This window comes from Schistocerca gregaria, chromosome 3 (genome assembly GCF_023897955.1).
Source record: "Schistocerca gregaria isolate iqSchGreg1 chromosome 3, iqSchGreg1.2, whole genome shotgun sequence".
NCBI classification, from domain to species: Eukaryota; Metazoa; Arthropoda; class Insecta; order Orthoptera; family Acrididae; genus Schistocerca; species Schistocerca gregaria.
In genome coordinates, this window is record NC_064922.1 from 111,681,487 (window position 1) to 111,709,340 (window position 27,854).

Genomic DNA, 27,854 nt, shown 5'->3' on the forward strand with positions numbered 1-27,854 from the left:
ACAGCTACGGTAACCAGATGTACGTCCTCCTGGGGGCCTAATTGCTTGTTTCCGACGCACCACTGACAGTTAGTTGTAACACACGGGCAGTCATAATGATTGTGGAACAGACAAATTGTGCCGCGATTCAATAATTCAGTCTCCAGTTGACTTCCTTCCGAGCAACTAACACAGCTACGGTAAACAGATGTACGTCCTTCTGGGAGCCAATTTGCTTGTTTCCGACGCACAAGAGACAGTTACTTGTAACTCACGCGCCCTCATAATGACTATGGAACGGAATAATTGCGTCGCGATTCAATAAAACAGTCTCCAGCTGACATCTTTCCAAGCAACTAACACAGCTACGGTAACCAGATGTACGTCCTCCTGGGGGCCAAGTTGGTTGTTTCCGTCGCACCACTGACAGTTAGTTGTACACCACGCGCCCTCATAATGACTATGGATTGGACAAATTGCGTCGCGATTCAATAAATCAGTCTCCAGCTGACTTCCTTCTGAGCAACTAACACAGCTACGGTAACCACATGTACGTCCTCCTGGAGGCCAAATTGCTTGTTTCCGACGAACGACTGACAGTTAGTTGTAACCCACGCTCCCTCATAATGACTATGGAACGGGCAAATTGCGTCGCGATTCAATAATTCAGTCTCCAGCTGACTTCTTTCCGAGCAACTAACACAGCTACAGTAACCAGATGTACGTCCTCCTGGGTGCCAAGTTGCTTGTTTCCGACGCACCTCTGACAGATAGTTGTAACCCACTCGCACTCATAATGACTATGGAATGGACAAATTGCGTCGCGATTCAATAATTCAGTCTCCAGCTGACTTCTTTCCGAGTAACCAACACAGATACGGTAACCAGATGTACGCCCACCTGGGAGCCAAGTTGCTTGTTTCTGACGAACGACTGACAGTTACTTGTAACCCACGCGCCTTCATTATGACTATGGAATGGACAAATTGCGTCGCGATTCACAAATACAGTCTCCAGCTGACACCTTTCCGAGCACCTAACACAGCTACGGTAACCAGATGTACGTCCTCCTGGGGGCCAAGTTGCTTGTTTCCGACGCACCACTGATAGTTAGTTGTAACCCACGCGCCTTCATTATGACTATGGAATGGACAAATTACGTCGCGATTCAATAATTCAGTCTCCAGCTGACTTCTTTCCGAGTAACCAACGCAGATACGGTAACCAGATGTGCGCCCACCTGGGAGCCAAGTTGCTTGTTTCCGACGCACCACTGACAGTTAGTTGTAACCGAAGCGCCCTCATAATGACTATGGAATCGACAAATTTCGTAGCGATTCAATAATACAGTCTCCAGCTGACATCTTTCCGAGCATCTAACACAGCTACGGTAACCAGATGTACGTCCTCCTGGGGGCCAAATTGCTTGTTTCCGCCGAACGACTGACAGTTAGTTGTAACCCACTCGCCCTCATAATGAATATAGAATAGACAAAATGCGTCGCGATTCAATAATTCAGCCCAGCTGACTTCTTTCCGAGCAACTAACACAGCTACGGTAACCAGATGTTCATCCTCCTGGGTGCCAAGTTGCTTGTTTCCGACGAACGACTGACAGTTAGTTGTTACCCACACGCCCTCATAACGACTATGGAATGCACAAATTGCGTCGCGATTCAAAAATACATTCCCCAGCTGACATCTTTCCGAGCAACTAACAAAGCTACGGTAACCAGATGTACATAATCCTGGAGCCGAGTTGCTTGTTTCCGACCCACCATTGATAGTTAGTTGTAACCCACGCGTTCTCATAATGACTATTGAACGGACAAATTGCGTCGCGATTCAATAATTCAGTCTCCAGCTGACTTCTTTAAGAGCAACAAACACAGCTACGGTAACCAGATGTACGTCCTCCTGGGGGACAGGTTGGTTGTTTCCGATGCAGCACTGATAGTTAGTTGTAACCCACGTGCCCTCATTATGACTATGGAATGGACAAATTGCGTCGCGATTCACAAATACAGTCTCCAGCTGACATCTTTCCGAGCACCTAACACAGCTACGGTAACCAGATGTACGTCCTCCTGGGGGCCAAGTTGCTTGTTTCCGACGCACCACTGATAGTTAGTTGTAACCCATGCGCCTTCATTATGACTATGGAATGGACAAATTGCGTCGCGATTCAATAATTCAGTCTCCAGCTGACTTCTTTCCGAGTAACCAACGCAGATACGGTAACCAGATGTGCGCCCACCTGGGAGCCAAGTTGCTTGTTTCCGACGCACCACTGACAGTTAGTTGTAACCGAAGCGCCCTCATAATGACTATGGAACCGACAAATTTCGTAGCGATTCAATAATACAGTCTCCAGCTGACATCTTTCCGAGCATCTAACACAGCTACGGTAACCAGATGTACGTCCTCCTGGGGGCCAAATTGCTTGTTTCCGCCGAACGACTGACAGTTAGTTGTAACCCACTCGCCCTCATAATGAATATAGAATGGACAAAATGCGTCGCGATTCAATAATTCAGCCCAGCTGACTTCTTTCCGAGCAACTAACACAGCTACGGTAACCAGATGTTCATCCTCCTGGGTGCCAAGTTGCTTGTTTCCGACGAACGACTGACAGTTAGTTGTTACCCACACGCCCTCATAACGACTATGGAATGCACAAATTGCGTCGCGATTCAAAAATACATTCCCCAGCTGACATCTTTCCGAGCAACTAACAAAGCTACGGTAACCAGATGTACATAATCCTGGAGCCGAGTTGCTTGTTTCCGACGCACCATTGATAGTTAGTTGTACCCACGCGTTCTCATAATGACTATTGAACGGACAAATTGCGTCGCGATTCAATAATTCAGTCTCCAGCTGACTTCTTTAGGAGCAACTAACACAGCTACGGTAACCAGATGTACGTCCTCCTGGGTGCCAAGTTGCTTGTTTCCGACGCACCACTGACAGATAGTTGTAACCCACGCGCACTCATAATGACTATGGAACGGACAAATTGCGTCGCGATTCAATAATTCAGTCTCGGGCTGACTTCCTTCCGAGCAACTAACACAGATACGGTAACCAGATGTACATCCTCCTGGGGGCCAAATTGCTTGCTTCCGACGAACGACTGACAGTTAGTTGTAACCCACGCGTCATCTTAATGACTATGGAATGGACAAGTCACATCGCGATTCAAAAATACAGTCTGCAGCTGACTTCTTTCCGAGCAACTAACACAGCTACGGTAACCAGATGTACGTCCTCCTGGGGGCCAAGTTGCTTCTTTCCTATGCACGACTGACAGTTAGTTGTATCCCAAGCGCCCTCATTATGACTAGGGAGTGGACAATTTGCGTCGCGATTCAATAATTCAGTCTCCAGCTGACTTCTTTAAGAGCAACAAACACAGCTACGGTAACCAGATGTACGTCCTCCTGGGGGACAGGTTGGTTGTTTCCGATGCATCACTGATAGTTAGTTGTAACCCACGTGCCCTCATTATGACTATGGAATGGACAAATTGCGTCGCGATTCACAAATACAGTCTCCAGCTGACATCTTTCCGAGCACCTAACACAGCTACGGTAACCAGATGTACGTCCTCCTGGGGGCCAAGTTGTGTGTTTCCAACGCACCGCTGACAGTTAGCTGTAAACCACGCGCCCTCATAATGACTATGGAATGCACAAATTGCGTCGCGATTCAAAAATACATTCTCCAGCTGACATCTTTCCGAGCAACTAACAAAGCTACGGTAACCAGATGTACATAATCCTGGGGCCAAGTTGCTTCTTTCCGATGCACGACTGACAGTTAGTTGTATCCCAAGCGCCCTGATTATGACTAGGGAGTGGACAAATTGCCTCGCGATTCAAAAATATAGTCTCCAGGAGACTTCCTTCCGAGCAACTAACACAGCTACGGTAACCAGATGTACGTCCTCCTGGGGGCCTAATTGCTTGTTTCCGACGCACCACTGACAGTTAGTTGTAACACACGGGCAGTCATAATGATTGTGGAACAGACAAATTGTGCCGCGATTCAATAATTCAGTCTCCAGTTGACTTCCTTCCGAGCAACTAACACAGCTACGGTAAACCGATGTACGTCCTTCTGGGAGCCAATTTGCTTGTTTCCGACGCACAAGTGACAGTTACTTGTAACTCACGCGCCCTCATAATGACTATGGAACGGAATAATTGCGTCGCGATTCAATAAAACAGTCTCCAGCTGACATCTTTCCAAGCAACTAACACAGCTACGGTAACCAGATGTACGTCCTCCTGGGGGCCAAGTTGGTTGTTTCCGTCGCACCACTGACAGTTAGTTGTACACCACGCGCCCTCATAATGACTATGGATTGGACAAATTGCGTCGCGATTCAATAAATCAGTCTCCAGCTGACTTCCTTCTGAGCAACTAACACACCTACGGTAACCACATGTACGTCCTCCTGGAGGCCAAATTGCTTGTTTCCGACGAACGACTGACAGTTAGTTGTAACCCACACTCCCTCATAATGACTATGGAACGGGCAAATTGCGTCGCGATTCAATAATTCAGTCTCCAGCTGACTTCTTTCCGAGCAACTAACACAGCTACAGTAACCAGATGTACGTCCTCCTGGGTGCCAAGTTGCTTGTTTCCGACGCACCACTGACAGATAGTTGTAACCCACTCGCACTCATAATGACTATGGAATGGACAAATTGCGTCGCGATTCAATAATTCAGTCTCCAGCTGACTTCTTTCCGAGTAACCAACGCAGATACGGTAACCAGATGTACGCATACCTGGGAGCCAAGTTGCTTGTTTCCGACGAACGACTGACAGTTACTTGTAACCCACGCGCCTTCATTATGACTATGGAATGGACAAATTGCGTCGCGATTCACAAATACAGTCTCCAGCTGACACCTTTCCGAGCACCTAACACAGCTACGGTAACCAGATGTACGTCCTCCTGGGGGCCAAGTTGCTTGTTTCCGACGCACCACTGATAGTTAGTTGTAACCCACGCGCCTTCATTATGACTATGGAATGGACAAATTGCGTCGCGATTCAATAATTCAGTCTTCAGCTGACTTCTTTCCGAGTAACCAACGCAGATACGGTAACCAGATGTGCGCCCACCTGGGAGCCAAGTTGCTTGTTTCCGACGCACCACTGACAGTTAGTTGTAACCGAAGCGCCCTCATAATGACTATGGAACCGACAAATTTCGTAGCGATTCAATAATACAGTCTCCAGCTGACATCTTTCCGAGCATCTAACACAGCTACGGTAACCAGATGTACGTCCTCCTGGGGGCCAAATTGCTTGTTTCCGCCGAACGACTGACAGTTAGTTGTAACCCACTCGCCCTCATAATGAATATAGAATGGACAAAATGCGTCGCGATTCAATAATTCAGCCCAGCTGACTTCTTTCCGAGCAACTAACACAGCTACGGTAACCAGATGTTCATCCTCCTGGGTGCCAAGTTGCTTGTTTCCGACGAACGACTGACAGTTAGTTGTTACCCACACGCCCTCATAACGACTATGGAATGCACAAATTGCGTCGCGATTCAAAAATACATTCTCCAGCTGACATCTTTCCGAGCAACTAACAAAGCTACGGTAACCAGATGTACATAATCCTGGGGCCGAGTTGCTTGTTTTCGACGCACCATTGATAGTTAGTTGTACCCACGCGTTCTCATAATGACTATTGAACGGACAAATTGCGTCGCGATTCAATAATTCAGTCTCCAGCTGACTTCTTTAAGAGCAACTAACACAGCTACGGTAACCAGATGTACGTCCTCCTGGGTGCCAAGTTGCTTGTTTCCGACGCACCACTGACAGATAGTTGTAACCCACGCGCACTCATAATGACTATGGAACGGACAAATTGCGTCGCGATTCAATAATTCAGTCTCGGGCTGACATCCTTCCGAGCAACTATTACAGATACGGTAACCAGATGTACATCCTCCTGGGGGCCAAATTGCTTGCTTCCGACGAACGACTGACAGTTAGTTGTAACCCACGCGTCATCTTAATGACTATGGAATGGACAAGTCGCATCGCGATTCAAAAATACAGTCTGCAGCTGACTTCTTTCCGAGCAACTAACACAGCTACGGTAACCAGATGTACGTCCTCCTGGGGGCCAAGTTGCTTCTTTCCTATGCACGACTGACAGTTAGTTGTATCCCAAGCGCCCTCATTATGACTAGGGAGTGGACAATTTGCGTCGCGATTCAATAATTCAGTCTCCAGCTCACTTCTTTAAGAGCAACAAACACAGCTACGGTAACCAGATGTACGTCCTCCTGGGGGACAGGTTGGTTGTTTCCGATGCATCACTGATAGTTAGTTGTAACCCACGTGCCCTCATTATGACTATGGAATGGACAAATTGCGTCGCGATTCACAAATACAGTCTCCAGCTGACATCTTTCCGAGCACCTAACACAGCTACGGTAACCAGATGTACGTCCTCCTGGGGGCCAAGTTGTTTGTTTCCAACGCACCGCTGACAGTTAGCTGTAAACCACGCGCCCTCATAATGACTATGGAATGCACAAATTGCGTCGCGATTCAAAAATACATTCTCCAGCTGACATCTTTCCGAGCAACTAACAAAGCTACGGTAACCAGATGTACATAATCCTGGGGCCAAGTTGCTTCTTTCCGATGCACGACTGACAGTTAGTTGTATCCCAAGCGCCCTGATTATGACTAGGGAGTGGACAAATTGCCTCGCGATTCAAAAATATAGTCTCCAGGAGACTTCCTTCCGAGCAACTAACACAGCTACGGTAACCAGATGTACGTCCTCCTGGGGGCCTAATTGCTTGTTTCCGACGCACCACTGACAGTTAGTTGTAACACAAGGGCAGTCATAATGATTGTGGAACAGACAAATTGTGCCGCGATTCAATAATTCAGTCTCCAGTTGACTTCCTTCCGAGCAACTAACACAGCTACGGTAAACAGATGTACGTCCTTCTGGGAGCCAATTTGCTTGTTTCCGACGCACAAGTGACAGTTACTTGTAACTCACGCGCCCTCATAATGACTATGGAACGGAATAATTGCGTCGCGATTCAACAAAACAGTCTCCAGCTGACATCTTTCCAAGCAACTAACACAGCTACGGTAACCAGATGTACGTCCTCCTGGGGGCCAAGTTGGTTGTTTCCGTCGCTCCACTGACAGTTAGTTGTACACCACGCGCCCTCATAATGACTATGGATTGGACAAATTGCGTCGCGATTCAATAAATCAGTCTCCAGCTGACTTCCTTCTGAGCAACTAACACAGCTACGGTAACCACATGTACGTCCTCCTGGAGGCCAAATTGCTTGTTTCCGACGAACGACTGACAGTTAGTTGTAACCCACGCTCCCTCATAATGACTATGGAACGGGCAAATTGCGTCGCGATTCAATAATTCAGTCTCCAGCTGACTTCTTTCCGAGCAACTAACACAGCTACAGTAACCAGATGTACGTCCTCCTGGGTGCCAACTTGCTTGTTTCCGACGCACCACTGACAGATAGTTGTAACCCACTCGCACTCATAATGACTATGGAATGGACAAATTGCGTCGCGATTCACAAATACAGTCTCCAGCTGACACCTTTCCGAGCACCTAACACAGCTACGGTAACCAGATGTACGTCCTCCTGGGGGCCAAGTTGCTTGTTTCCGACGCACCACTGATAGTTAGTTGTAACCCACGCGCCTTCATTCTGACTATGGAATGGACAAATTGCGTCGCGATTCAATAATTCAGTCTCCAGCTGACTTCTTTCCGAGTAACCAACGCAGATACGGTAACCAGATGTGCGCCCACCTGGGAGCCAAGTTGCTTGTTTCCGACGCACCACTGACAGTTAGTTGTAACCGAAGCGCCCTCATAATGACTATGGAACCGACAAATTTCGTAGCGATTCAATAATACAGTCTCCAGCTGACATCTTTCCGAGCATCTAACACAGCTACGGTAACCAGATGTACGTCCTCCTGGGGGCCAAATTGCTTGTTTCCGCCGAACGACTGACAGTTAGTTGTAACCCACTCGCCCTCATAATGAATATAGAATGGACAAAATGCGTCGCGATTCAATAATTCAGCCCAGCTGACTTCTTTCCGAGCAACTAACACAGCTACGGTAACCAGATGTTCATCCTCCTGGGTGCCAAGTTGCTTGTTTCCGACGAACGACTGACAGTTAGTTGTTACCCACACGCCCTCATAACGACTATGGAATGCACAAATTGCGTCGCGATTCAAAAATACATTCCCCAGCTGACATCTTTCCGAGCAACTAACAAAGCTACGGTAACCAGATGTACATAATCCTGGAGCCGAGTTGCTTGTTTCCGACGCACCATTGATAGTTAGTTGTAACCCACGTGCCCTCATTATGACTATGGAATGGACAAATTGCGTCGCGATTCACAAATACAGTCTCCAGCTGACATCTTTCCGAGCACCTAACACAGCTACGGTAACCAGATGTACGTCCTCCTGGGGGCCAAGTTGTTTGTTTCCAACGCACCACTGACAGATAGCTGTAAACCACGCGCCCTCATAATGACTATGGAACGGAAAATTGAGTCGCGATTCAATAATGCAGTCTCCAGCTAACATCTTTCCGAGCAACTAACACAGCTACGGTAACCAGATGTACGTCCTCTTGGGGGCCAAGTTGCTTGTTTCCGTCGCACCACTGACAGTTAGTTGTACACCACGCGCCCTCATAATGACTATGGAACGGGCAAATTGCGTCGCGATTCAATAATTCAGTCTCCAGCTGACTTCTTTCCGAGCAACTGACACAGCTACGGTAACCAGATGTACGTCCTCGTGGGGCCAAGTTGCTTGTTTCCGACACCCCATTGATTGTTAGTTGTAACCCACGCGTTCTCATAATGACTATGGAACGGACAAATTGCGTCGCGATTCAATAATTCATTCTCCAGGAAAAAGCATTCCGAGCAACTAACACAGCTACGGTAACCACATGTAGTCCTCCTGGAGGCCAAATTGCTTGTTTCCGACGAACGACTGACAGTTAGTTTGAACTCACACGCCCTCATAATGACTATGGAATGGACAAATTGCGTCGCGATTCAATAATTCAGTCTCCAGCTGTCTTCTTTAAGAGCAACAAACACAGCTACAGTAACCAGATGTACGTCCTCCTGGGGCCAAGTCAGTTGTTTCCGACGAACCACTGATAGTTAGTTGTAACCCACGCGCCCTCATAATGAATATGGAACGGATAAATTGCGTCGCGATTCAATAATTCAGTCTCCAGCTGACATCATTCCGAGCAACTAACACAGATACGGTAACCAGATGTACGTCCTCCTGAGGGCCAAATTGCTTGTTTCCGACGAACGACTGACAGTTAGTTGTAACCCACACGCCCTCATAATGACTATGGGACCGTCAAATTGCGTCACGATTCAATAATTCAGTCTCCAGCTGACTTCTTTCCGAGCAACTAACACAGCTACGGTAACCAGATGTACGTCCTTCTGGGAGCCAAGTAGCTTGTTTCCGACGCACAACTGACAGTTAGTCGAAACCGTCGTGCCCTCATAATGACTATGGAACGGACATATTGCGTCGCGATTCAATAATTCAGTCTCCAGCTGACTTCGTTCCGAGTAACCAACACAGATACGGTAACCAGATGTACGTCCTCCTGGGAGCCAAGTTGCTTGTTTCCGATACACCACTGACTGTTAATTGTAACCGAAGCGCCCTCATAATGACTATGGAACGGACAAATTGCGTCGCGATTCAATAATACAGTCTGCAGCTGACATCTTTCCGAGCAACTATCACAGCTACGGTAACCACATGTACGTCCTCCTGGGGGCCAAGTTGCTTGTTTCCGACGCACCACTGACAGTTAGTTGTAGCCCACGGGTCCTCATAATGACTATGGAACGGACAAATTGCGTCGCGATTCAATAATACAGTCTCCAGCTGACATCTTTCGAGCAACTAACACAGCTACGGTAACCAGATGTATGTACTCCTGGGGCCAAGTTGCTTCTTTCCGGCACACCACCGAGAGTTAGTTGTAACCCACACACCCTCATAAAGACTATGGAATGCACAAATTGCGACGCGATTCAATAATTCAGTCTCCAGCTGACTTCTTTCCAAGCAACTAACACAGCTACGGTATCCAGATTTACTTCCTCCTGGGGGCCAAGTTGCTTGTTTCCGACGCACCACTGATAGTTAGTTGTAGTCCACGCGCCCTCATCATGACTATGGAATGGACAAATTGCGTCGTGATTCACAAATACTTTCTCCAGCAGACATCATTCCGAGCAACTAACACAGCTACAGTAACCAGATGTACGTCCTCCTGGGGGCCAAGTTGTTTGTTTCCAACGCACCACTGACAGTTAGCTGTAAACCACGCGCCCTCATAATGACTATGGAACGGACAAATCGCGTCGCGATTCAATAATTCAGTCTCCAGCTGACTTCCTTCTGAGCAACTAACACAGCTACGGTAACCAGATGTACATCCTCCTGGGGGCAAAGTTGCTTGTTACCGACGCCCACTGACATTTAGTTGTAACCCACGCACCCTCATAATGACTATGGAATGAACAAATTGCGTGGCGATTCAATAATGCAGTCTCCAGCAGACTTCTTTCCGAGCGACTAACACAGCTACGGTAACCAGATGTACGTCCTCCTGGCGGCCAAGTTGCTTGTTTCCGACGCACCACTGATAGTTAGTTGTAACCCACGCGTTTTCATAATGACTATGGAACGGGCAAATTGCGTCGCGATTCAATAATTCAGTCTCCAGCTGACTTCCTTCCGAGCAACTAACACAGCTACGGTAATTATTTGTACGTCCTCCTAGGGGCCAAGTTGGTTGTTTCCGTCGCACCACTGACAGTTAGTTGTAACGCACGCGCCCTCATAATGACTATGGAACGGACAAATTACGTCGCGATTCAAAAATTCAGTCTCCAGCTGACTTCGTTCCGAGTAATCAACACAGATACGGTAACCAGATGTACGTCCTCCTGGGAGCCAAGTTGCTTCTTTCCGATGCACCACTGACAGTTAGTTGTAACCGAAGCGCCCTCATAATGACTATGGAACGGACAAATTGCGTAGCGATTCAATAATACAGTCTCCAGCTGACATCTTTTGGAGAAACTAACAGAGCTACAGTAACCAGATGTACGACCTCGTGGGGGCCAAGTTGCTTGTTTCCGACGCACCACTGACAGTTAGTAGTTCCCCACGCGCCCTCGTAATGACTCTGGAACGGACAAATTGCGTCGCGATTCAATAAAACAGTCTCCAGCAGACATCATTACGAGCAACTAACACAGCTACGGTAACCATTTGTACGTCCTCCTGGGGGCCAAGTTGCTTGTTTCCGACGCACCACTGACATTTAATTGTACCCCACGCGCCCTCATAATGACAATGGAATGGACAAATTGCGTCGCGATTCAATAATTCAGTCTCCAGCAGACTTATTTCCGAGCGACTAACACAGCTATGTCAACCAGATGTACGTCCTCCTGGGGCCAAGTTGCTTGTTTCCGACGAACCACTGATAGTTAGTTTTAACCCACGCGCCCTCATAATGACTAACGAACAGACAAACTGCGTCGCGATTTAATAATGCAGTCTCCAGCTGAAATCTTTCCGAGCCACTAACACAGCTACTTTAACCAGTTTTACGTCCTCCTAGGGGCCAAATTGCTTGTTTCCGACGAACGACTGACAGTTAGTTGTAACCCACGCGCCCTCATAATGACTATGGGACCGACAAATTGCGTCGCGATTCAATAATACCGTCTCCAGCTGACTTCTTTCCGAGCAACTAACACAGCTACGGTAACCAGATGTACGTCCTCCTGGGTGCCAAGTTGCTTGTTTCCGACTCACCACTGACAGATAGTTGTAACCCAAGCGCCCTCATAATGGCTATGAAACGGACAAATGACGTCGCGATTCAATAATTCAGTCTCAGGCTGACTTCTTTCCGAGCAACTAATACAGCTACGGTCACCAGATGTACGTCCTCCTGGGAGCCAAGTAGCTTGTTTCGGACGCACAACTGACAGTTAGTTGTAACCGACGTGCCCTCATAATGACTATGGAACGGACAAATTGCGTCGCGAGTTAGTAATACAGTGTCTAGCTGACATCATTCCGAGCAACTACCACAGCTACGGTAACCAGATGTACGTCCTCCTGGGGTCCAAGTTGCTTGTTTCCGACGTACCACTGGCAGTTAGTTGTAACCCACGCGTCATCATAAAGACTATGGAATGGACAATTCGCATTGCGATTCAAAAATACAGTCTCCAGCTGACATCTTTCCGAGCAACTAACACAGCTACGGTAACCAGATGTACGTACTCCTGGGGCCAAGTTGCTTCTTTCCGACACACTACTGACAGTTAGTGTAACCCACATGCCCTCATAATGACTATGGAATGCACTAATTGCGTCGCGATTCAAAAATACAATCTCAAGCTGACATCTTTCCGAGCAACTAACACAGCTACGGTAACCAGATGTACGTCCTCCTGAGGGCCAAGTTGCTTTTTTCCAACGCACCACTGACAGTTACTTGTAAACCACTCGCTCTAATAATGACTATGGAACGGACAAATTGCGTCGCGATTCAATAATTCAGTCTCCAGCTGACTTCTTTCCGAGCAACTAACACAGCTACAGTATCCAGATTTACTTCCTCCTAAGGGCCAAGTTGCTTGTTTCCGACGCACCACTGACAGTTAGTTGTAACCCACGCGCCCTCATTATGACTATGGAATGGACAAATTGCGTCGCGATTCACAAATACAGTCTCCAGCTGACATCTTTCCGAGCAACTAACACAGCTACGGTAACCAGATGTACGTCCTCCTGGGGGCCAAGTTTTTTGTTTCCAACGCACCAGTGACAGTTAGCTGTAAACCACGCGGCCTCATAATGACTATGGAACGGAAGATTGCGTCACGATTCAATAATTCAGTGTCCAGCTGACTTCATTCCGAGTAACCAACACAGATACGGTAACCAGGTGTACGTCCTCCTGGGAGCCAAGTTGCTTGTTTCCGACGCACCACTGACAGTTAGTTGTAACCGAAGCGCCCTCATAATGAATATGGAACGGACAAATTGCGTCGCGATTCAATAATTCAGTCTATAGAAGACCTCTTTCCGAGCGACTAACACAGCTACGGTAACCAGATGTACGTCCTCCTGGGGCCAAATTGCTTGTTTCCGACGAACCACTGATAGTTTTAACACACGCGCCCTCATAATGACTAAGGAATGGACAAATTGCGTCGCGATTTAATAATGCAGTCTCCAGCTGACATCTTTCCGAGCCACTAACACAGCTACGGTAACCATTTGTACGTCCTCCTGGGGGCCAAGTTGCTTGTTTCTGACGCACCACTGACAGTTAGTTGTACCCCACGCGCCCTCATAATGACTATGGAATGGACAAATTGCGTCGCGATTCAATAATTCAGTCTATAGCAGACTTCTTTCCGAGCGACTAACACAGCTACAGTAACCAGATGTACGTCCTCCTGGGGCCAAATTGCTTGTATCCGACGAACCACTGATAGTTTTAACCCACGCGCCCTCATAATGACTAAGGAATGGACAAATTGCGTCGCGATTTAATAATGCAGTCTCCAGCTGACATCTTTCCGAGCCACTAACACAGCTACGGTAACCAGTTGTACGTCCTCCTAGGGGCCAAATTGCTTGTTTCCGACGAACGACTGACAGTGAGTTGTAAGCCACGCGCCCTCATAATGACTACGGGACGGACAAATTGCGTCGCGATTCAATAATACAGTCTCCAGCTGACTTCTTTCCGAGCAACCAACACAGCTACGGTAACCAGATGTACGTCCTCCTGGGGCTAAGTTTCTTGTTTCCGAAGCACCACTGACAGTTAGTTGTAATCCACAAGCTCTCATAATGACTATGGAATGCACAAATTGCGTCGCGATTCAAAAATACAGTCTCCAGCTGACATCTTTCCGAGCAACTAACACAGTTACGGTAACTAGATGTACGTCCTCCTGGGGGCCAAGTTGCTTGTTTCCGACGCACCACTGACAGTTAGTTGTAACCCAAGGGCCCTCATAATGACTATGGAACAGACAAATTGTGCCGCGATTCTATAATTCAGTCTCCAGCTGACTGCTTTCCGAGCAACTAACTCAGCAACGGTAACCAGATGTACGTCTTCCTGGGAGCCAATTTGCTTGTTTCCGACGAACAACTGACAGTTAGTTGTAACCCACGCGCCCTCATAATGACTATGGAACGGACAAATTGCGTCGCGATTCAATAATTCAGTCTCCAGCTGACATCCTTCCGAGCAACTAACACAGCTACGGTAACCAGATGTACGTCCTCCTGGGGGCCAAGTTGCTTGTTTCCGACGCACCACTGACAGTTAGTTGTAACCCACGTGCCCTCATAATGTCTATGGAATGCACAAATTGCGTCGCGATTCAATAATTCATTCTCCAGCAGACTTATTTCCGAGCAACTAACACAACTACGGTAAACAGATGTACGTCCTGCTGGGAGCCAATTTGCTTGTTTCCGACGCACAACTGACAGTTACTTGTAACCCACTCGCCCTCATAATGACTATGGAACGGACAAATTGCGTCGCGATTCAATAAAACAGTCTCCAGCTGAGATCTTTCCGAGCAACTAACACAGCTACGGTAACCATTTGTACGTCCTCCTGGGGGCCAAGTTGCTCGTTGCCGACGCACCACTGACAGTTAGTTGTACCCCACACGCCCTCATAATGACTATGGAATGGACAAATTGCGTCGCGATTCAATAATTCAGTCTCCAGCAGACTTCTTTCCGAGCGACTAACACAGTTACGGTAACCAGATGTACGTCCTCCTGGGGCCAAGTTGCTTGTTTCCGACGAACGACTGACAGTTAGTTGTAACCCACGCGCCCTCATAATGACTATGGGACGGACAAATTGCGTCGCGATTCAATAATACAGTCTCCAGCTGATTTCTTTCCGAGCAACTAACACAGCTACGGTAACCAGATGTACGTCCTCCTTTGTGCCAAGTTGCTTGTTTCCTACGCACCACTGACAGATAGTTGTAACCCAAGCGCCCTCATAATGACTATGGAACGGACAAATTGCGTCGCGATTCAATAATTCAGTCCCAGGCCGACTTCTTTCCGAGCAACTAATACAGCTACGGTCACCAGATGTACGCCCTCCTGGGTGCCAAGTTGCTTGTTTCCGACGCACCACTGACAGATGGTTGTAACCCACTCGCCCTCATAATGACTATGGAACGGACAAATTGCGTCGTGATTCAATAATGCAGTCTCCAGCTGACATATTTCCGAGCAACTAACACAGCTACGGTAACCACATGTACGTCCTCCTGGGGGCCAAGTTGCTTGTTTCCAACGCACCACTGACAATTAGCTGTAAACCACGCGCCCTCATAATGACTATGGAAAGGAAGATTGCGTCGCGATTCAATAATTCAGTCTCCAGCTGACTTCGTTCCGAGCAACCAACACAGATACGGTAACCCAATGTACGTCCTCCTGGGAGCCAAGTTGCTTTTTTCCGACGCACCACTGACAATTGTTTGAAACCCACGCGCCCTCATAATGACTATGCAATGGGCAAATTGCGTCGCGATTCAATAATTCAGTCTCCAGCTGACTTCTTCCGAGCAACTAACACAGCTACAGTAACCAGATATACGTAATCCTGGGGGCCAAGTTGGTTGTTTCCAACGCAGCACTGACAGTTAGCTGTAAACCACGCGCCCTCATAATGACTATGGAACGGAAGATTGCGTCGCGATTCAATAATTCAGTCTCCAGCTCACTTCGTTCCTAGCAACCAACACAGATACGGTAACCCAATGTACGTCCTAGTTTGAGCCAAGTTGGTTGTTTCCGACGCAACACTGACAGTTAGTTGTAACCCACGTGCCCTCATAATGACTATGGAATGGACAAATTGCGTCGCGATTCAATAATTCAGTATATAGCAGACTTCTTTTCGAGCAACTAACATAGCTACGGTAATCAGATGTACGTCCTCCTAGGGGACAAGTTGCTTGTTTCCAACGCACCACTGACAGTCAGCTGTAAACCACGCGCCCTCATAATGACTATGGAACCGAAAATTGTGTACCGATTGAATAATTCAGTCTCCAGCCGAATTCTTTCTGAGCAACTAACACAGATTCGGTAACCAGATTTCCATCCTCCTGGGAGCCAAGTTTCTTGTTTCCGACGCACCACTGACAATTGGTTGAAACCCATGCGCCCTCATAATGAGTATGCAACGGCAAATTGCGTCGCGATTCAATAATTCAGTCTCCAGCTGACTTCTTTCCGTGCAACTAACGCAGCTACGTTAACCAGATGTACGTCCTCCTGGGGGCCAAGTTGCTTGTTTTCAACGCACCACTGACAGTTAGTTGTAACCCACGCGCCCTCATAATGACTATGGAACAGACAAATTGCGTCCCAATTCAATAATTCAGTCTCCAGATGACTTCCTTCCGAGCAAGTAATACAGCTACGGTAACTAGATGTACGTCCTCCTGGGGGCCAAGTTACTTGTTTCCGACGCACCACTGACAGTTAGTTGTAACCCACGTCCCTCATCATGACTATGGAACAGACAAATTGCGCCGCGATGCATAATTCAGTCTCCAGCTAACTTCTTTCCGAGCAACAAACACAGCTACGGTAACCAGATGTACGTCCTCCTTGGGGCCCAGTTGCTTGTTTCAGACGCACCACTGATAGTTAGTTGTAACCCATGGGCCCTCATAATGACTATGGATTGGACAAATTGCGTCGCGATTGAATAATTCAATCTCCAGCTGACATCTTTCCGAGCAACTAACACAGCTATGGTAAAAAGATGTACGTCCTCCTGGGGGCCAAATTGCTTGTTTCCGACGAACGACTGACAGTTAGTTGTAACCCACGCGCCCTCATAATGGCTATGGAAAGGACAAATTGCGTCGCGATTCAATAATTCAGTCTCCAGCTGACATATTTCCGAGCAACTAACACAGCTACGGTAACCACATGTACGTCCTCCTGGGGGCCAAGTTGCTTGTTTCCAACGCACCACTGACAATTAGCTGTAAACCACGCGCCCTCATAATGACTATGGAATTAACAAATTGCGTCGTGATTCAAAAATACAGACTCCAGCTGGCATGTTTCCGAGCAACTAACACGGCTACGGTAACCAGATGTACGTCCTCCTGGGGGCCAAATTGCTTGTTTCCAACTCACCACTGAAACTCAGTTGTAACCCACGCGCCCTCATAATGACTATGGAACGGACAAATTGCGTCGCGATTCAGTAATGCAGTCTCCAGCTGACATCATTCCGAGCAACTAACAAAGCTACGGTAAACAGATGTACATCTTCCTGGGGGCCAAATTGCTTGTTTCCGACGAACGACTGACAGTTAGTTGTACCACACGCGCCCTCATAATGACTATGGAAAGGAAGATTGCGTCGCGATTCAATAATTCAGTATCCAGCTGACTTCGTTCCGAGCAACCAACACAGATACAGTAACCCAATGTACGTCCTCCTGGGAGCCAAGTTGCTTGTTTCCGACGCACCACTGACAATTGGTTGAAACCCACGCTCCCTCATAATGACTATGCAATGGGCAAATTGCGTCGCGATTCAATAATTCAGTCTCCAGCTGACTTCTTTCCGAGCAACTAACACAGCTACAGTAACCAGATGTACGTAACCCTGGGGGCCAAGTTGGTTGTTTAAACGCAGCACTGACAGTTAACTGTAAACCACGCGCAGTCATAATGACTATGGAATGGAAGATTGCGTCGCGATTGAATAATTCAGTCTCCAGCTGACTTCGTTCCGAGCAACCAACACAGATACGGTAACATAATGTGCGTCCTCCTGGGAGCCAAGTTGCTTGTTTTCGACGCACCACTGACAATTGGTTGAAACCCACGCTCCCTCATAATGACTATGCAATGGGCAAATTGCGTCGCGATTCAATAATTCAGTCTCCAGCTGACTTCTTTATGAGCAACTAACACAGCTACAGTAACCAGATGTACGTAATCCTGGGGCCAAGTTGGTTGTTTCCAACGCAGCACTGACAGTTAGCTGTAAACCACGCGCCCTCATAATGACTATGGAACGGAAGATAGCGTCGCGATCTAATAATTCAGTCTCCAGCTGACTTCGTTCCGAGCAACCAACACAGAAACGGTAACCCAATGTACGTCCTAGTTAGAGCCAAGTTGGTTGTTTCCGACGCACCACTGACAGTTAGTTGTAACCCACGAGGCCTCATAATGACTATGGAATGGGCAAATTGCGTCGCAATTCAATAATTCAGTCCCCAGCAGACTTCTTTCCGAGCAACTAATACAGCTACGGTAACTAGATGTACGTCCTCCTGGGGGCCAAGTTGCTTGTTTCCAACGCACTACTGACAGTTAGTTGTAGCCCACGGGCCCTCATAATGACTATGGAACAGACAAATTGGGCTGCGATTCAATAATTCAGTCTCCAGCAGAGTTCTTTCCGAGCAACTAACACAGCTACGGTAACCAGATGTACGTCCTCCTTGGGGGCCAAGTTGCTTGTTTCCGACGCACCACTGATAGTTAGTTGTAACCCACCTGCCCTAATAATGACTATGGATTGGACAAATTGCGTCGCGATTGAATAATTCAATCTCCAGCTAACATCTTTCCGAGCCACTAACACAGCTATGGTAAAAAGATGTACGTCCTCCTGGGGGCCAAATTGCTTGTTTCCGACGAACGACTGACAGTTAGTTGTAACCCACGCGCCCTCATAATGACTATGGAATTTACAAATTGCGTCGTGATTCAAAAATGCAGACTCCAGCTGGCATCTTTCCGAGCAACTAACACGGCTACGGTAACCAGATGTACGTCCACCTGGGGGCCAAGTTGCTTGTTTCCAACGCACCACTGAAAGTCAGTTGTAACCCACGCGCCCTTATAATGACTATGGAACGGACAAATTGCGTCGCGATTCAATAATGCAGTCTCCAGCTGACATCATTCCGAGCAACAAACAAAGCTACGGTAACCAGATGTACATCCTCCTGGGGCCCAAATTGCTTGATTCCGACGAACGGCGGACAGTTAGCTGTAACCCACGCGCACTCATAATGACTATGGAATGGACAAATTCCGTCGCGATTCAATAACTCTGTCTCCAGCAGACTTCTTTCCGAGCAATTAACACAGCTACAGTAACCAGATGTACGTAATCCTGGGGTCCAAGTTGCTTGTTTTCAACGCACCACGGACAGTTAGTTGTAACCCACGCGCCCTCATAATGACTATGGAACGGACAAATTGCGTCGCAATTCAATAATTTATTCACCAGCTGACTTCTTTCCGAGCAACAAACACAGCTACGGTAACCAGATGTACGTCCTCCTGTGGGCCAAGTTGCTTGGTACCGACGCACCACTGACAGTTAGTTGTAACACACGTGCCCTCATAATGACTATGGAATGGACAAATTGCGTCGTGATTCAATAATTCAGTCTCCAGCAGACTTCTTTCCGAGCAACTAACATAGCTACGGTAACCAGATGTACGTCCTCCTAGGGGACAAGTTGCTTGTTTCCAACGCACCACTGACGGTTAGCTGTAAACCACGCGCCCTCATAATAACTATGGAACCGAAAATTGTGTCGCGATTCAATAATTCAGTCTCCAGTCGACTTCTTTCCGAGCAACTAACACAGTTTCGGTAACCAGATGTCCATCCTCCTGGGAGCCAAGTTTCTTGTTTCCGACGCACCACTGACAGTTAGTTGTAACCCACGCGCCCTCATAATGACTATGGAACGGACAAATTGCGTATCAATTCAATAACTCAGTCTTCAGCTGACATCATTCCGAACAAATAACACAGCTACGTTAACCATTTGTACGTCCTCCTGGGGGCCAAGTTGCTTGATTCTGACGCACCACTGACAGTTAGTTGTAACCCACGCGCCCTCATAATGACTATGGAACGGACAAATTGCGTAGCAATTCAATAACTCAGTCTTCAGCTGACATCATTCCGAGCAAATAACACAGCTACGGTAACCATTTGTACGTCCTCCTGGGAGCCAAGTTGCTTGTTTCTGACGCACCACTGACAATTGGTTGAAACACACCCTCCCTCATAATGACTATGCAATGGGCAAATTGCGTCGCGATTCAATAACTCAGTCTCCAGCTGACTTCTTTCCGAGCAACTAACACAGCTACAGTAACCAGATGTACGTAATCCTGGGGGCCAAGTTGGTTGTTTCCAACGCAGCACTGACAGTTAGCTGTAAACCACGCGCCCTCATAATGCCTATGGAACGGAAGATTGCGTCGCGATTCAATAATTCAGTCCCCAGCTGACTTCGTTCCGAGCAACCAACACAGATACGGTAACCCAATGTACGTCCTAGTTTGAGTCAAGTTGGTTGTTTCCGACGCAACACTGACAGTTAGTTGTAAACCACGTGCCCTCATAATGACTATGGCATCGACAAATTGCGTCGCGATTCAATACTTCAGTATATAGCAGACTTCTTTCCGAGCAACTAACATCGCTACGGTAACCAGATGTACGTCCTCCTAGGGGACAAGTTGCTTGTTTCCAACGCACCACTGACAGTTAGCTGTAAACCACGCGCCCTCATAATGACTATGGAACCGAAAATTGTGTCGCGATTGAATAATTCAGTCTCCAGCCGACTTCTTTCCGAGCAACTAACACAGATTCGGTAACCAGATGTCCATCCTCCTGGGAGCCAAGTTTCTTGTTTCCGACGCACCACTGACAGTTAGTTGTAACCCACGCGCCCTCATAATGACTATGGAAAGGACAAATTGCGTCGCAATTCATTAACTCAGTCTTCAGCTGACATCATTCCGAGCAAATAACACAGCTACGGTAACCATTTGTACGTCCTCCTGGGGGACAAGTTGCTTGTTTCCAACGCACCACTGACAGTTAGCTAAAAACCACGCGCCCTCATAATGACTATGGAACCGAAAATTGTGTCGCGATTCAATAATTCAGTCTCCAGCTGACTTCTTTCCGTGCAACTATCGCAGCTACGTTAACCAGATGTACGTCCTCCTGGGGGCCAAGTTGCTTGTTTTCAACGCACCACTGACAGTTAGTTGTAACCCACGTGCCCTCATAATGACTATGGAATGGACAAATAGCGTCGCGATTCAATAATTCAGTCTCCAGCAGACTTCTTTCCGAGCAACTAACACAGCTACGGTAAAAAGATGTACGTCCTCCTGGTGGCCAAATTGCTTGTTTCCGACGAACGACTGACAGTTAGTTGTAACCCATGCGCCCTCATAATGACTATGGAACGGACAAATTGCGTCGCGATTCAATAATTCAGTCTCCAGCTGACTTCTTTCAAAGCAACAAACACAGCTACGGTAACCAGATGTACGCCCTCCTGGGTGCCAAGTTGCTTGTTTCCGACGAACGACTGACAGTTAGTTGTAACCCACGCGCCCTCATAATGACTATGGAATTAACAAATTGCGTCGTGATGCAAAAATACAGACTCCAGCTGGCATGTTTCCGAGCAACTACACGGCTACGGTAACCAGATGTACGTCCTCCTGGGGGCCATGTTGCTTGTTTCCAACGCACCACTGAAAGTCAGTTGTAACCCACGCGCCCTCATAATGACTATGGAACGGACAAATTGCGTCGCGATTTAATAATGCAGTCTCCAGCTGATATCTTTCCGAGCAACTAACAAAGCTACGGTAACCAGATGTACATCCTCCTGGGGGGCCAAATTGCTTGTTTCCGACGAACGACTGACAGTTAGTTGTACCACACGCGCCCTCACAATGACTATGGAATAGAAGATTGCGTCGCGATTCAATAATTCAGTCTCCATCTGACTTCGTTCCGAGCAACCAACACAGATACGGTAACCCAATGTACATCCTTCTGGGAGCCAAGTTGCTTGTTTCCGACGCACCACTGACAATTGGTTGAAACCCACGCTCCCTCATAATGACTATGCAATGGGCAAATTGCGTCGCGATTCAATAATTCAGTCTCCAGTTGACTTCTTTCCGAGCAACTAACACAGCTACAGTAACCAGATGTACGTAATCCTGGGGGCCAAGTTGGTTGTTTCCAACGCAGCACTCACAGTTAGCTGTAAACCACGCGTCCTCATAATGACTATGGAACGGAAGATTGCGTCGTGATTCAATAATTCAGTCTCCAGCAGACTTCGTTCCGAGCAACAAACACAGATACGGTAACCCAATGTACGTCCTAGTTTGAGCCGAATTGGTTGTTTGAGACGCAACACTGACAGTTAGTTGTAACCCACGTGCCCTCATAATGACTATGGAATGGACAAATTGCGTCGCGATTCAAAAATTCAGTATATAGCAGACTTCTTTCCGAGCAACTAACAGAGCTACGGTAACCAGATGGACGTCCTCCTAGGGGACAAGTTGCTTGTTTCCAACGCACCACTGACAGTTAGCTGTAAACCACGCGCCCTCTTAATGACTATGGAATAGACAAATTGCATCGCAATTCATTAACTCAGTCTCCAGATGACTTCCTTCCGAGCAACTAATACAGCTACGGTAACTAAATGTACGTCCTCCTGGGGCCAAGCTGCTTGTTTCTGACGCACCACTGACAGTTAGTTGTAACCCACGTCCCTCATAATGACTATGGAACAGACAAATTGCGCCGCGATTCAATAATTCAGTCTCCAGCTAACTTCTTTCCGAGCAACAAACAAAGCTACGGTAACCAGATGTACGTCCTCCTGGGGGCCAAGTTGCTTCTTTCCGACGCACCACTGATAGTTAGTTGTAACCCATAGGCCCTCATAATGACTATGGAATGGACAAATTGCGTCGCGATTGAATAATTCAGTCTCCAGGTGACATCGTTCCGAGCAACTAACACAGCTATGGTAACCAGATGTACGTCCTCCTGGGGGCCAAATTGCTTGTTTCCGACGAACGACTTACAGTTAGTTGTAACCCATGCGCCCTCATAATGACTATGGAACGGACAAATTGCGTCGCGATTCAATAATTCAGTCTCCAGCTGACTTCTTTCGGAGCAACTAACACAGCTACGGTAACCAGATGTACGCCCTCCTGGGTGCCAAGTTGCTTGTTTCCGACGAACGACTGGCAGTTAGTTGGTACCCACGCGCCCTTATAATGACTATGGAATTAACAAATTGCGTCGCGATTCAAAAATACAGACTCCAGCTGGCATCTTTCCGAGCAACTAACACGGCTACGGTAATCAGATGTACGTCCTCCTGGGAGCCAAGTTGCTTGTTTATAACGCACCACTGAAAGTTAGTTGTAACCCACGCGCCCTCATAATGGCTATGGAACGGACAAATTGCGTCGCGATTTAATAATGCAGTCTCCGGCTGACATTTTTCCCAGCAACTAACACAACTACGGTAACCAGATGTACGTCCTCCTGGGGGCCAAATTGCTTGCTTCCGACGAACGACTGACAGTTAGTAGTAACCCATGCGCACTCATAATGACTATGGAATGGACAAATAGCGTCTCGATTCAAAAATACAGTCTCCAGCTGAGATCTTTCCGAGCAACTAACACAGCTACGGTAACCAGATGTACGTCCTCCTGGGGGCCAAGTCTCTTGTTTTCAACGCACCACTGACAGTTAGTTGTAACCCACGAGGCCTCATAATGACTATGGAATGGACAAATTGCGTCGCAATTCAATATTTCAGCCTCCAGCAGACTTCTTTCCAAGCAACTAATACAGCTACGGTAACTAGATGTACATCCTCCTGGGGGCCAAGTTGCTTGTTTCCAACGCACCGCTGACAGTTAGTTGTAACCCACGGGCCCTCATAATGACTATGGAACAGACAAATTGGGCCGCGATTCAATAATTCAGTCTCCAGCAGACTTCTTTCCAAGCAACTAACACAGCTACGGTAACCAGATGTACGTCCTTTTGGGGGCCAAGTTGCTTGTTTCCGACGCACCACTGATAGTTAGTTGTAACCCACCTGCCCTCATAATGACTATGGATTGGACAAATTGCGTCACGATTGAATAATTCAATCTCCAGCTGACATCTTTACGAGCAACTAACACAGCTATGGTAAAAAGATGTACGTCCTCCTGGGGGCCAAATTGCTTGTTTCCGACGAACGACTGACAGTTAGTTGTAACACACGCGCCCTCATAATGACTATGGAACGGACAAATTGCGTCGCGATTCAATAATACAGTCTCCAGCTGACTTCTTTCAGAGCAACAAACACAGCTACGGTAACCAGATGTACGCCCTCCTGGGTGCCAAGTTGCTTGTTTCCGACGAAAGACTGACAGTTAGTTGTGACCCACGCGCCCTCATAATGACTATGGAATTAACAAATTGCATCGTGATTCAAAAATACAGACTGCAGCTGGCATCTTTCCGAGCAACTCACACGGCTACGGTAACCAGATGTACGTCCTCCTGGGGGCCAAGTTGCTTGTTTCCAACGCACCACTGACAGTTAGCTGTAAACCACGCGCCCTCATAATGACTATGGAAAAGAAGATTGCGTAGCGATTCAATAATTCAGTCTCCAGCTGACGTCGTTCCGAGCAACCTACACAGATACGGTAACCCAATGTACGTCCTAGTGAGAGGCAAGTTGCTTGTTTCCGACGCACCACTGACAATTGGTTGAAACCCACGCGCCCTCATAATGACTATGCAACGGGCAAATTGCGTCGCGATTCAAAAATTCAGTCTCCAGCTGACTTCTTTCCGAGCAACTAACACAGCTACGGTAACCAGATGTACGTCCTCCTGGGGGCCAAGTTGCTTGTTTTCAACGCACCACTGACAGTTAGTTGAAACCCACGTGCCCTCATAATGACTATGGAACGGACAAATTGCGTCGCAATTCAATAATTCAGTCTCCAGCTGACTTCTTTCCGAGCAACAAACACAGCTACGGTAACCAGATGTACGTCCTCCTGTGGGACAAGTTGCTTGGTACCGAAGCACCACTGACAGTTAGTTGTAATCCACGTGCCCTCATAATGACTTTGGAATGGTTAAATTGCGTCGCGATTGAATAATTCAGACTCCAGATGACTTCTTCCGAGCAACTAATACAGCTACGGTAACTAAATGTACGTCCTCCTGGGGGCCAAGCTGCTTGTTTCCGACGCACCACTGACAGTTAGTTGTAACCCACGTCCCTCATAATGACTATGGAACAGACAAATTGCGCCGCAATTCAATAATTCAGTCTCCAGCTAACTTCTATCCGAGCAACAAACACAGCTACGGTAATTAGATGTAAGTCCTCCTGGGGGCCAAGTTGCTTCTTTCCGACGCACCACTGATAGTTAGTTGTAACCCACCTGCCCTCATAATGGCTATGGATTGGAAAAATTGCGTCGCGATAGAATAATTCAATCTTCAGCTGACATCTTTCCGAGCAACTAACACAGCTATGGTAAAAAGATGTACGTCCTCCTGGGGGCCAAATTGCTTGTATCCGACGAACGACTGACAGTTAGTTGTAACACACGCGCCCTCATAATGACTATGGAACGGACAAATTGCGTCGCGAGTCAATAATACAGTCTCCAGCTGACTTCTTTCAGAGCAACAAACACAGCTACGGTAACCTGATGTACGCCCACCTGGGTGCCAAGTTGCTTGTTTCCGACGAACGACTGACAGTTAGTTGTGACCCACGTGCCCTCATAATGACTATGGAATTAACAAATTGCGTCGTGATTCAAAAATACAGTCTCCAGCTGGCATCTTTCCGAGCAACTAACACGGCTACATTAACCAGATGTACGTCCTCCTGGGGGCCTAGTTGCTTGTTTCTAACGCACCACTGAAAGTCAGTTGTAACCCACGCGCCCTAATAATGTCTATGGAACGGACAAATTGCGTCGTGATTCAATAATGCAGTCTCCAGCTGACATCTTTCCGAGCAACTAACAAAGCTACGGTAACCAGATGTACATCCTCCTGGGGGCCAAGTTGCTTGTTTCCGACGCACCACTGGGAATTAGTTGTAACCCACACGCCCTCATAATGACTATGGAACGGACAAATTGCGTCGCGATTCAATAACTCTGTCTCCAGCAGACTTCTTTCCGAGCAACTAACACAGCTACAATAACCAGATGTACGTCCTTCTGGGGGCCAAGTTGCTTGTTTCCGACGCACTACTGATAGTTAATTGTAACCCACGTGCCCTCATAATGACTATGGAATGGACAAATTGCTTCGCGATTCAATAATTCAGTCTCCAGCAGACTTCTTTCCGAGCAACTAACATAGCTACGGTAACCAGATGTACGTCCTCCTAGGGGACAAGTTGCTTGTTTCCAACGCACCACTGACGGTTAGCTGTAAACCACGCGCCGTCATAATGACTATGGAACCGAAAATTGTGTCGCGATTCAATAATTCAGTCTCCAGCCGACTTCTTTCCGAGCAACTAACACAGATTCGGTAACCAGATGTCCATCCTCCTGGGAGCCAAGTTTCTTGTTTCCGACCCACCACTGACAGTTAGTTGTAACCCACACGCCCTCATAATGACTATGGAATGGACAAATTGCGTATCAATTCAATAACTCAGTCTTCAGCTGACGTCATTCCGAGCAAATAACACAGCTACGGTAACCAGATGTACGTCCTCCTGGGGCCAAGCTGCTTGTTTCCGACGCACCACTGACAGTTAGTTGTAACCCACGTCCCTCATAATGACTATGGAACAGACAAATTGCGCCGCGATTCAATAATTCAGTCTCCAGCTAACTTCTTTCCGAGCAACAAACAAAGCTACGGTAACCAGATGTACGTCCTCCTGGGGGCCAAGTTGCTTCTTTCCGACGCACCACTGATAGTTAGATGTAACCCATAGGCCCTCATAATGACTATGGAATGGACAAATTGCGTCGCGATTGAATAATTCAGTCTCCAGGTGACATCGTTCCGAGCAACTAACACAGCTATGGTAACCAGATGTACGTCCTCCTGGGGGCCAAATTGCTTGTTTCCGACGAACGACTTACAGTTAGTTGTAACCCATGCGCCCTCATAATGACTATGGAACGGACAAATTGCGTCGCGATTCAATAATTCAGTCTCCAGCTGACTTCTTTCGGAGCAACTAACACAGCTACGGTAACCAGATGTACGCCCTCCTGGGTGCCAAGTTGCTTGTTTCCGACGAACGACTGGCAGTTAGTTGGTACCCACGCGCCCTCATAATGACTATGGAATTAACAAATTGCGTTGCGATTCAAAAATACAGACTCCAGCTGGCATCTTTCCGAGCAACTAACACGGCTACGGTAATCAGATGTACGTCCTCCTGGGAGCCAAGTTGCTTGTTTATAACGCACCACTGAAAGTTAGTTGTAACCCACGCGCCCTCATAATGGCTATGGAACTGACGAATTGCGTCGCGATTTAATAATGCAGTCTCCGGCTGACATTTTTCCCAGCAACTAACACAACTACGGTAACCAGATGTACGTCCTCCTGGGGGCCAAATTGCTTGCTTCCGACGAACGACTGACAGTTAGTAGTAACCCATGCGCACTCATAATGACTATGGAATGGACAAATAGCGTCTCGATTCAAAAATACAGTCTCCAGCTGAGATCTTTCCGAGCAACTAACACAGCTACGGTAACCAGATGTACGTCCTCCTGGGGGCC